Source organism: Eptesicus fuscus, chromosome 9 (assembly GCF_027574615.1).
Source record: "Eptesicus fuscus isolate TK198812 chromosome 9, DD_ASM_mEF_20220401, whole genome shotgun sequence".
Taxonomy (NCBI): Eukaryota; Metazoa; Chordata; class Mammalia; order Chiroptera; family Vespertilionidae; genus Eptesicus; species Eptesicus fuscus.
This window is the reverse complement of record NC_072481.1, coordinates 81606125-81615966: the sequence shown is the minus strand read 5'-3', so window position 1 is coordinate 81615966 and position 9842 is coordinate 81606125. Positions and strand designations below refer to the sequence as shown.

At 49.8% G+C, this 9842-nt stretch overlaps 1 pseudogene; it reads right to left on the bottom strand.

The window, feature by feature from the left end:
- Nucleotides 1-4607: 4607 nt before the first annotated feature.
- LOC114233201 (5'-nucleotidase domain-containing protein 2-like) lies at nt 4608-5139 on the bottom strand (annotated as a pseudogene).
- Nucleotides 5140-9842: the final 4703 nt, after the last annotated feature.

Below are 9842 nucleotides of genomic sequence, written 5' to 3'. Positions count from 1 at the left end.
CAGGCTGATAAGGCAACTACCAGGACAGCTATATGAAAGCAATAAACAAACATCAGGCTCACAGCAGCCTGGTTACGATCCAGTTCACACTCCAATGTGGCCCAAACCAAGAAGTCCCTGATCGGGACAGATTCGCTGAAACCTTGAAAAATCACGGCCCGTGTCCCCCACTCTTCTGTTTCGACGAAGACAACTGCAGCCACTTTTCTCCACTTGGCTGTCACCCTCTGGAACACGGCCACCGCACTCGTGATTTGTTCCCTCGGCAGCTTTCGTCCACACGGAGAGCTGGTGCATGACAGCAGGAGGCCCAGCTTCCTGCTCTAACTCTGAGCACCTGCAGGAGACGGGTCTTACGGTGATGTGCTTTCTGTCCACCTCAGCCCCCAGACTCCACGTGGCGAGTCCTCACACATACGCATGGAGAGAATGGCATGACGGAGAGAATGAGCTGGATTTTCTTTGGAGATTTGATGAGCCCTTTCCAATGATAATCAGTGGTTAAGATGCTCTAATGATTGAGAGTGGAGGTGGTTGACTATGATTAGTAAAGTGCCATCCGAAAAGGGAGGCCTCGCCCAGCAGGATGAGTGGATTCCCATACGCTGCCTGGAGGCAGAGATCCCAGGGCCAGAGGGCATTTGCAGCGTTCCCTGCTAAGTTAGAGCACATGTTGTCCCGAGGTTTTCCTCGGCGGGCAGGCCTGGCAATGGTTAGCCAAGGCTGCATCACACCTGGAAGCTCGTGCTTCTCCTCCGGCTGTGGGCTGATAAAGCATCTTCTCCACAGGCCACCCACGCTGCCAGGTCAGGTGCCTCGGGGAGGCTGGACCCTGGTGAGGGGCTGGAAGTTCACTGTGGCCCTCGTCTCCTTCAGAAAGGCTAGGGCTGGGTGCTTGTCTTAAAAGGAGAGAAAGGAAATTCATGCAGGTAAAATGCATATTCTATTGTTGGGCTCTTACTGGGTGCCTGATACATGCCATCTCAGCCTTGAAACAACCTTGCCCAGTAAGTATGATCATTCTCATTCAAGACGTTAAATAACGGCCCCTATCAGTCAGCCTTCCCCACTCTTCCTCCCACACTTACTCTACCTCAAACCCACTGGGCATGCGGGCAAGAACACATAAACCCTGACTCCCTCCCTGAGGGACTTACAGCAGCATCAGGTAAGTATGGAACTTGTTCCACCAGGGGCACTCTGTTTTTAAAGCACTAAGCATAAATTACTTTAGAATTTCATTAAAAAAAAAAAAAAAGAAAAGTCCTTGGAAATCCCCGAAGCAAGGTTCAATTTGAAGAAGTCTCTCTGAGGGGCTCAAGCATCCGTAGCTGTCGCTACTCAGCTGACCGAGCCCCACGCTTTGGCTGCTGTGTTCATTGATGTCTTTTGTGATCTATTTTCTTCTTCCCCATCACACCAAAAGGACGTGCACCTTTCTGCTACCCCTTTTTGGAGGCTCTTACAACTGTGAGTTTTCTTGGGAAAGTAGGGTGCTTGGAACCAAGTCCTATAACCAGGTGCCCCCCTGTCTGGGCTTGGGAGACCCTCCCAGGTAGGAGAGCGTGGGAGGCAGGACTCTGCCTCGCTTCCCTGCCTCCTTGTGCTCCGATCTGGGGCAGAGCACTTCTGCCTCTCTGCACCCCATTTACAAAATGGACGTAATGACCCTTTTCCTTTTAATGGGAGTGCAGGAGGCTTTTGTGCGTTTCTGTAATACTTGGAGCCCCCATTTGGCGCGCAGAAAGTGCAGGGCACGCCGTGGCTCTCATTATTCTCAGAAAGGCACATTCACTTCTACTCGCTCTGCACCCTCGCATTCTCCCTGGTATTATTGACTTAAGTACTCTTCAAGAAGAATTTCTCCGAGGCCCCCATGTTGACATCCTACCAGTGTTTCGAGAGCCAGCCTTGCTAGCTGTTTGTTCCTGCGGATGAAAGCCTGCCAACATTCTATTAAACATTCTCTATTCAACGGGAAGAAGGAGGGAAACGGGGAAGAGCAGGAATCCAATAACGCCTGCTCTTTTACTTCTCAGTGTTCCCACTCCTGTCTTACAATCGGGGACTTAGATGCTTTGAGAAAATAAATCAGAAGCCTGGGTACCAGCTGCAAGGGGAGTCAGAGTTTTGCACAGGTAGGTTGATCTGAGAAGCACTGCAGGGCTGGCCAAGCTTGCTGGACTAACTCACTGGCCAGGGTGGAGATACAACACCCTTTTCTGGCAGCATAGGGACATCCTTGGCAGGCAACCCAGGGAGGTAGAACAGGTACCTACAATCAGAAAACACAGGTTTTTTAATATGGGCTTCTTCTTGGGCCAACTTTGTGACTTTGGGCAAGTCATTAAATATCCTCAGATGCCAGTGTTCTCAGTTATAAAAAAATGAGATAAGCCTGGCCCGTGTGGCTCAGTGGTTGAGTATTGACCCATGAACCAAGAAGTCGCTGGTTCAATTTCTGGTCAGGGCACATGCTGGGGTTGCGGGCTTGATCCCCAGTAGAGGGTGTGCAGGAGCTAGTCTGTTGATGTTTCTCTCTCATCGATGTTTCTATCTTTCCTTCCTCTCACTCTAAAACAATTTTAATAAAAACATATACTTTAAAAAAATGAGATAAGAATATCAATGTCACAGGATTTTTGTGAGAATTCATTCATTGACCCAGCAAATATGTATCGAGCGTTTGCATGTCAAACACTGTGCTAGGTGTTGGGGTCATTAGTCTTTGCTTTTAATATGGTTCCAGTTTTGGGGAGAAATGAGGAGGAAATAGGCAAAAACAATAGTGTTTGGTGCATGAGTACAGTATGCTACAGTAGGAGTGAGGCGAGGGAGCGGGGAGAGAAATGACTTACAGGAGTCCCATCTGGGCGGTTAGGGAAAGCTGCCTGGAGGAGGCCACAACTGAAGTAAGAACTGACCTGTGGAAGAAGTTGGCAGGGAAACGGGTGCAGAGATGGGAGAGGGCACTGCCCATTGATTCAGAATGGCTGGAATGGGGGGAGAGAGGAAGAGTGGTGAGGGTAAGGGGTAGGGCGGTGGGTGCATGCCTGGAGATTTAGGCAGTCACGGCTTGTCTGGATGGTGACAAGAGATGCAAACATCATCCTGGGGCAATGTGGAGACTTTGAATATTTTTAAGTGAAGGGATCAAACTCAGATTCGCGCTACAGAAAAATCACTTACGCTGCAGGTGGAAATTTAATAAGAAAGTATATACTGGCTATTTCCCATTTGCCCCTCCACACCCACTTGATGCCCTTCCATGCCCCAGGACTGTATCAACAGGCTGCTCTGTTCTCTGGTTTCTGGGTGAGGTTAGCCCATAGTAGACAGGAGTGGGAGATGGGAGGCCAGAGAAGTGAGAAATCAGGGTATCTGCTCCCCAGCTGCCTCCCTGCCATGGCCTCAGACTGCCGGTGGCTGTGTTCCCTGCCGCAGCCACAGCTCCTGCCCAGTGACCTGTCTCCCATCCATGGCTTCCTCTCTAGGCTATATAGTAACTGCTCCCTTCAGCTCCAGGCACCCAAGGCTCCCCACAGTGCTAGTCTCGGGGTCCTTCTCCATCCCTTGTTGGTTTACCTTAACCCTGCCAAGGATCTCTGTAAACAAGGACTCCTCAAGTACCCAGGGCAGTGTGAGACAGGCAGGCCCAGCCCTGACCCAGAGGACTGTGGCTGGAGCAGTGGGAACCACCCAGGGGCCAGTGATGGCGTGAGGCAGCAGGAGAAAGTCAATGGATTCCAAAATACCTAGGGGATAAAAACAATAGGCAGAGAGGAGAGCAAGAAGAGAAGGAAGGTGAGACAGCCACCCTGAGGAAGAGATATTCAAAGGGCTGGGCTCATGGACTGAAGTCTGAGAATCCACTGTCTGAGAGTGAGGAGGAAAACCAGGAGTCTGCGATGCTTTAGGAACTGAGGGAAGAGAGGCTGAGTAGGAAAGTACAAGCTGTGACTGCGGACATGAATGCAGAGAAGTGCCGTTGGGTTCAAGAGCAAAGCCAGGGCTGACCTGGTGGACCTTGGCAAAAGGTCCATCTCAACAGAGTCCCTGGAGACCCAAAGAAAGGTTCATGTGCAGGTGAACTGGTAACTGAAGGGAGAAGAGGGGGTCTGGCGTGTTGTGGTGTGTGTTCTCTGTGAAATGAGAGCTGAGGGCTGCTGAGAGGGAAGCCATGTAGAGATCTGAGAAGTGCCTGAGGCACCCTGAGAAGTAGGGGGGCTGTGGAAAGTGTGGAAGATGCTCTCAAATTGAGCGTTGAATAGGGTCTTGGTAATACACCCCCATAAGCCCCTGCTTTTTCTTCCAGGCACCCCACACCTGCAGATCCACCTGCACATACCACAGCAGCCCCAGGAGCACCGCTGCCGTGTCACTGAGTACATGCTGAGTATGTGGATGCCATGCTCAGGACGTGGATGCGACGCTCCAGCTGGGCGATGAGGCACCCTGTGCCAGCCCTTCCGAAGCCTGAAATCCTCCAGGTCCCTGAGAAGTGTCCCTGGAGTAGAGCACGCTGGGGCCAAGCCACGCTGTCAGGTGCGGGAAGGAAGCAGGTTGCCCTGTCAGTAGATCTTGCCTTACCAGGTGGTGATGTGGTCTCACTGCCCTGAGCCCTTCATGGAGTTCTCTGAAAGGCTTGCCGGGTCAATGAAAAAGCTGGGCTTGTGTTCCTGGATGATGACTACTGCAAAGAGCTGGTGCCAGTCGGGACCCACCACGTGCAAATCCCCTTGTCCGTGGAGCTGAAAGGACATTGGTGATGAGAGCTGTTTCCCATGGGCCACCAGGTGGCTCAGGAAGCGAATGTCTCGCTCTGTCTCAGGATGTACTTCTCCATGGCCCGCTCCATCCACTGGCACATGAGGCCCTTCACATGCATGTCTGGAATGGCGCCTGTCACAACCTTATAGACACCCAGGAAGCGGTCCACCTCACAGGACAGCAGGGCCGCCTCCGGGAGCCGGATGCCCATGACCTGCTTGCTGGAGGGACTCTTGTCAGAAGCGTCTTATCTGATGAGAGGGCTGTGCTAGATGTCCTGTATAGGTAGAGCATCTCCTCCTTGGGCGTGGGCTGGAGGGCCCTGTGGGCCATCCCCAGCTGCACACGGTGGAAGGTGCCAATCTTCATCAGAGGCTCTTTCTGAACGTCCCGTCGAAGCCATGGATGTCAAAGCGGAGGCTGTGTTCATACTTCCGAATTTCCTTTGGGACCTGCTGGTGCTCAATCAGGATGCCACACATGGTGGCACTGAAGCTCTCAGGTGCAGTGAGACCTCGGCATTGTCTAGGCCAGTGGTTGGCAAACGCATTAGTCAACAGAGCCAAATATCAACAGTACAACGATGGGAATTTCTTTTGAGAGCCAAATTTTTTAAACTTAAACTTCTTCTAATGCCACTTCTTCAAAATAGACTTGCCCAGGCTGTGGTATTTTGTGGAAGAGCCACACTCAAGGGGCCAAAGAGCCGCATGTGGCTCACGAGCCGCGGTTTGCCGACCACAGGTGTAGGCTGATTGTGCTATTGGTGTAGGTGGCCCTGGGACCAAGAGCCGGTAGGCCTCCGGGGACATGAGGGCATGCACTAGTCGCTCAAGACCCTGGTAAAGAGCGAACAGGTGAAAACTGAGCTCACTGCCCACCTGTCAGACCAGTAGGCACCAGGATCCAAGACCCGCAGCCAGAGCAGGAGAGGGAGGACCAGGTGGCTCACTGGCCACAGTGGCCTGGACACAGCAGCCAGTGCCCAGTGTTGCCTGCAGCCCCACACCTGCCGTGCCTGGTGCTCATCACCTGAGCGAACCCTGGGCAGTCAGCCAGTCTGCCACCCTCCAACAGCAAGGTTTCTAAATTATATTTTTAGCTTGAGGCATGCATTACTTCTTTTCCATATTGTATTACCTGGGACCTCTGAAACCTACAGGAGGCTTTTGTGAGAGAATTCTGAAAAACTGAAATATTCCTCTGGAATACTTTTCTACTCATCAAGGCATTTATTTTCTTATTCATCGCCTGAACTGGTAGCCATAGGGAACTATTACTTTTGTGACTGTCTTATTTCATTAGCATAATGTCACGGTTCATTCATGTTGTAGCATATGTCAGAATTCCCTTCCTTTTAAGGCTGCATGTCTCCCATTTTACATTGTAGCATGGTTCTCAGTTCCGAAGCCCTTTCATACCCATTATTTCCTTTCACCCTCAATTTCTCCATATGGCAGCCAGGGAGTGGCTGTTACTCCAGGTTGAAGCCGAGGACGCAAGCCTTGCGGCCTTGGGACCACTCAGAAAGCCAGGCCTGGGGCCAGAATCTAGGTCCCTGGTCTCTGGTCCACAGCACGCTCCCTGGTGCACGGCTGTATGTGCAGGCCCCTTGCACAATTGTGCGTTCCACATTCCTCATCCACACAGCTGCTGCCACATAGGCGAAGGGGCAGGAGACCTCGGAGAGAGAGAACAGGGCCAGTGACATGTCAGTGACAGGACAGAAGTGGAGGAAAGGCCACGGGACCTGGCAACAAGCTCACTCCGGGCCCAGTCCAGGCAGAAGGACTCCTCTTACCAGGACAGCTCACTTTCCCTCTGGGACAAGGGATTTTGCCAGGCCAGTCCCAGGAGCTGGGTGACACAGAGAGCTATAGGAGTGGCCAGCCCTGACAAGGTGAATCCTCAAAGTTAATAGTCAGTGATTAGATCAACCAGACAAGAGAGGCTGGTAATGAATAGGGATTTGAAATATATAGTGCTGGCTGCAGCACGCTGCCTCGCATGCTGTCAGCGGTGTTAGAAGCTCCCTAAATGAGCGGAGTGAGCTATCAAGGAAGGATTCTTTTTGGGGTATCTTGCTGGGGTTGGTGGGAATTACCTTTGAGCTGGCTGTAATTACCCGTCTTAGCATTCATGTCCAGGCCCCCAGACCGTCCTGAGTAAGAATCTACTTTTTGTTTTGGAGAATGTACTCATTGCAAGCACTAGCTGTTTTGGGATGCTGCAGGCAGTCAAAATTCCAAGCAGCAAAGCTCCTATTCCTGAAATAGCCGAATAAACCAAACGGCCAACATGTCAGTAATGATCTCTGCGCCAGGGCGTGGCCAGTGGGGGGATGCGCAGGGATCGCTGTGCCTGGATTCCCGCTGGGAAGCTGCTCCACGCACTGCCCAGCTCAGTGTTCTCATTGGAAGACTGTTCCAGAAGGCTTGCTATTCGTCACGGAGAGGGGGTGGGTTATCCCGCATAATCAGATATTAGCTATCATTCTTGGAGCGCAACTTTTCAAATGAGTTAGAATGCTACAAAATGCTCTGAACAATAAATTACAAGGAACACAATCCAATGTGTCTCTTAAAATTCTAAAGTTTATTTCCTTAGGAACATTATTATGAACCCCATGCTCCAAAGAATTGGTAAAACATGCAAATGTTAGTTAATAGAATGCTGGACAAGCGGCTTTTTAATGAATTTCCTGTCTTGATTCGGTCATGCATTAATTTTCTTAAAAGACACTGAGTATGTTTGAAGACGATTAAGATTCAATAAAAAGCTAATACAAGAAAGTGACCTTAGTAGCAACTCAGACTCTGCGTTGGAATTCCCCTCTGTAAACTTCCTGACAAGTTTTCCTGCCTTTTCTCAAAAATATCTGGTAGCAGGAGCTCACAAGTCCTCCATTTATGAGTTAACTATTGGAAAATTCCTTTATAATTCTCACCTCTGAAGCCATAGAGAATAAACTCCATCTCTCTGCTTCTCAGTTCCCTGGAGAGGTAAGACATTACATACCCCTGACACCACCCCAGTTTCCTTTTAGCCAAGCCTGTCATCTCTAGTTCCTGAGCACTTCCTCAAAGGTTTGCAGGCCGTCTCTCCAAAGAGGACAATGACAGCAGACGTGGTAACCCAGCACCAAACGCCATGGGACCGTCACCTCCTTCCTTCTGTAGGAGTGCCTATGCGTGCTGGCTCTCTCCAGGGTCATTCTCCCTGGCTTCAAATCCTGGCTCTGCACTTTCTATTTTGTGACCCCATGCAAGCAACTAAACTCCTTCATGCTAAGTTTCCTCATCTATTAAAGGGGGCTAATTATACTATCAACCTCATAGACTCACAGGCCACAGCAATTGAGATGGTACATATAGGTACTTAGCACAGACTGACAACGTAGTAAATGCTCAATAAATGTGTTTGCTTGGATAACAGTGATCATGAGCACAGATGATGAGACATAAATGGCTGGGTTCACATCCCAACTCAGGTTCAAATTTTCGCTCTGAAAGGCCTTGGGTAAGTGGCTTAAACTCTCTCTGCCTCAGTTTCCTTATCTGCAAAAGGGAGTTCTTATAAGGTGCTTTGAACAGAGCTTGGAAAGTTAAAAGGGCCATATAAGTGAAGGCCATTATTATAGCTCAAAAGTGCATCTTAATTTTAAAAGGAGTCACCTCAAAGGTTGGCCCATATTGGAGCTATGGACACCAGCATGCCAGTTCCCACACTCCTCCTCATCTGATGGCTTGTGCACTGAGAGTTCTCATTATTTATTTTTTTTTGTATCTCAAACTACCCGCTAGCAGAGCATCTTGAACATGGTAGGTACTTTTAGAATTTCTGATCTAAAAGATAGAATCACATCTATCTTTCCTCTGTGCTATTTGAAATATGCTTTCTTAGGTTCTAAATAGTTTAACTACATACTTTCTCTCCAGACCTGACTTGAGAATTGCCTCTTAGAAAATGGCCAGGATCCTCCCAGGTAGAATCCATCACCACACTGTAGCACTTGCTCCAAGTCAGAGCACCTCCCTGCCTGGGCGTCAATATCCTCACTCCCCACACGTCTCCACGGCCCTGGCACAGGGACGTGCTCATCCATTTGTCTATATTTTGGGGGCCCAGGAACACTAAGAGTAGCTCCCATTTTCTTCTTGCTTTTGCCCACTGCCACTGGCAAGAAAGTATTTCTTTCTCAGAAGCACTTAGCATAAAGTGGGTGCTTGAAAATATTTTTTTAATAAATGCTATGCTTAACCTGTCTAGTATCCGCATTTGTGACAAAAAGAAAAAAAAAATATTGATGTTGGAGAAACTCGTTGAAACTGAAAAAGTATTCCCAAATGACTATTTTTGTTACTTCTGAAGTTAGCAAAATCCAAGATCGCTTCCTTTTCTGTATCTAAAATGGCACTTCTCTGAAGAAAAATCAGAATCCTATATAATAAAAGCCTAATATGCAAATTGTTCGACCAGGAGTTCTACCGGGAGTTAGACTGGGAGTACGACAGCTCACTATGATGTGTGCTGACCACTAGGGGGCAGCGTGGAACATGGTGGGTGGCAGTGGATGTGCTGCCTGCCCCAATGGGCCCCCATGAGAGCGGGATGGTGGTGGGATGGTGGAGCAGGTGAGCCGGCGGTGCCAGGCCAAGTTGGGTGTGAGCAGGGGCCCGATCGCCCTGCCGATCACCCCACAGAAGGTGATCAGTGCGGTGGCAGGTGGGGAGGGTGTTGAGGGAGCCTGTCGGGGGGCCTGACCCTGACTGATCACCCCGCAGGCAAGATATTGGAGCAGGCAAGGGGGTGGTGCCAGGCTATGGTGGGATGCCAGGCAGGGCTGTGGGGCTGAGACTGGGGCTATGAGCTAGAGCTACGAGCCTGGGGGTGCAAGCTGGGGCCCGATCCCTGCAGGCCACCCCATGGGACCCAACCTGTGGATAGATTTGTGCACCAGGCCTCTAGTTAATTCTATAAAATAAAATAGCTTGTTTATTTTCTATCTTATTAGAGTTTAGTTATTCAGTTTATTTACTAAAATAAAATACTGTACAAACTCATACTTGGTG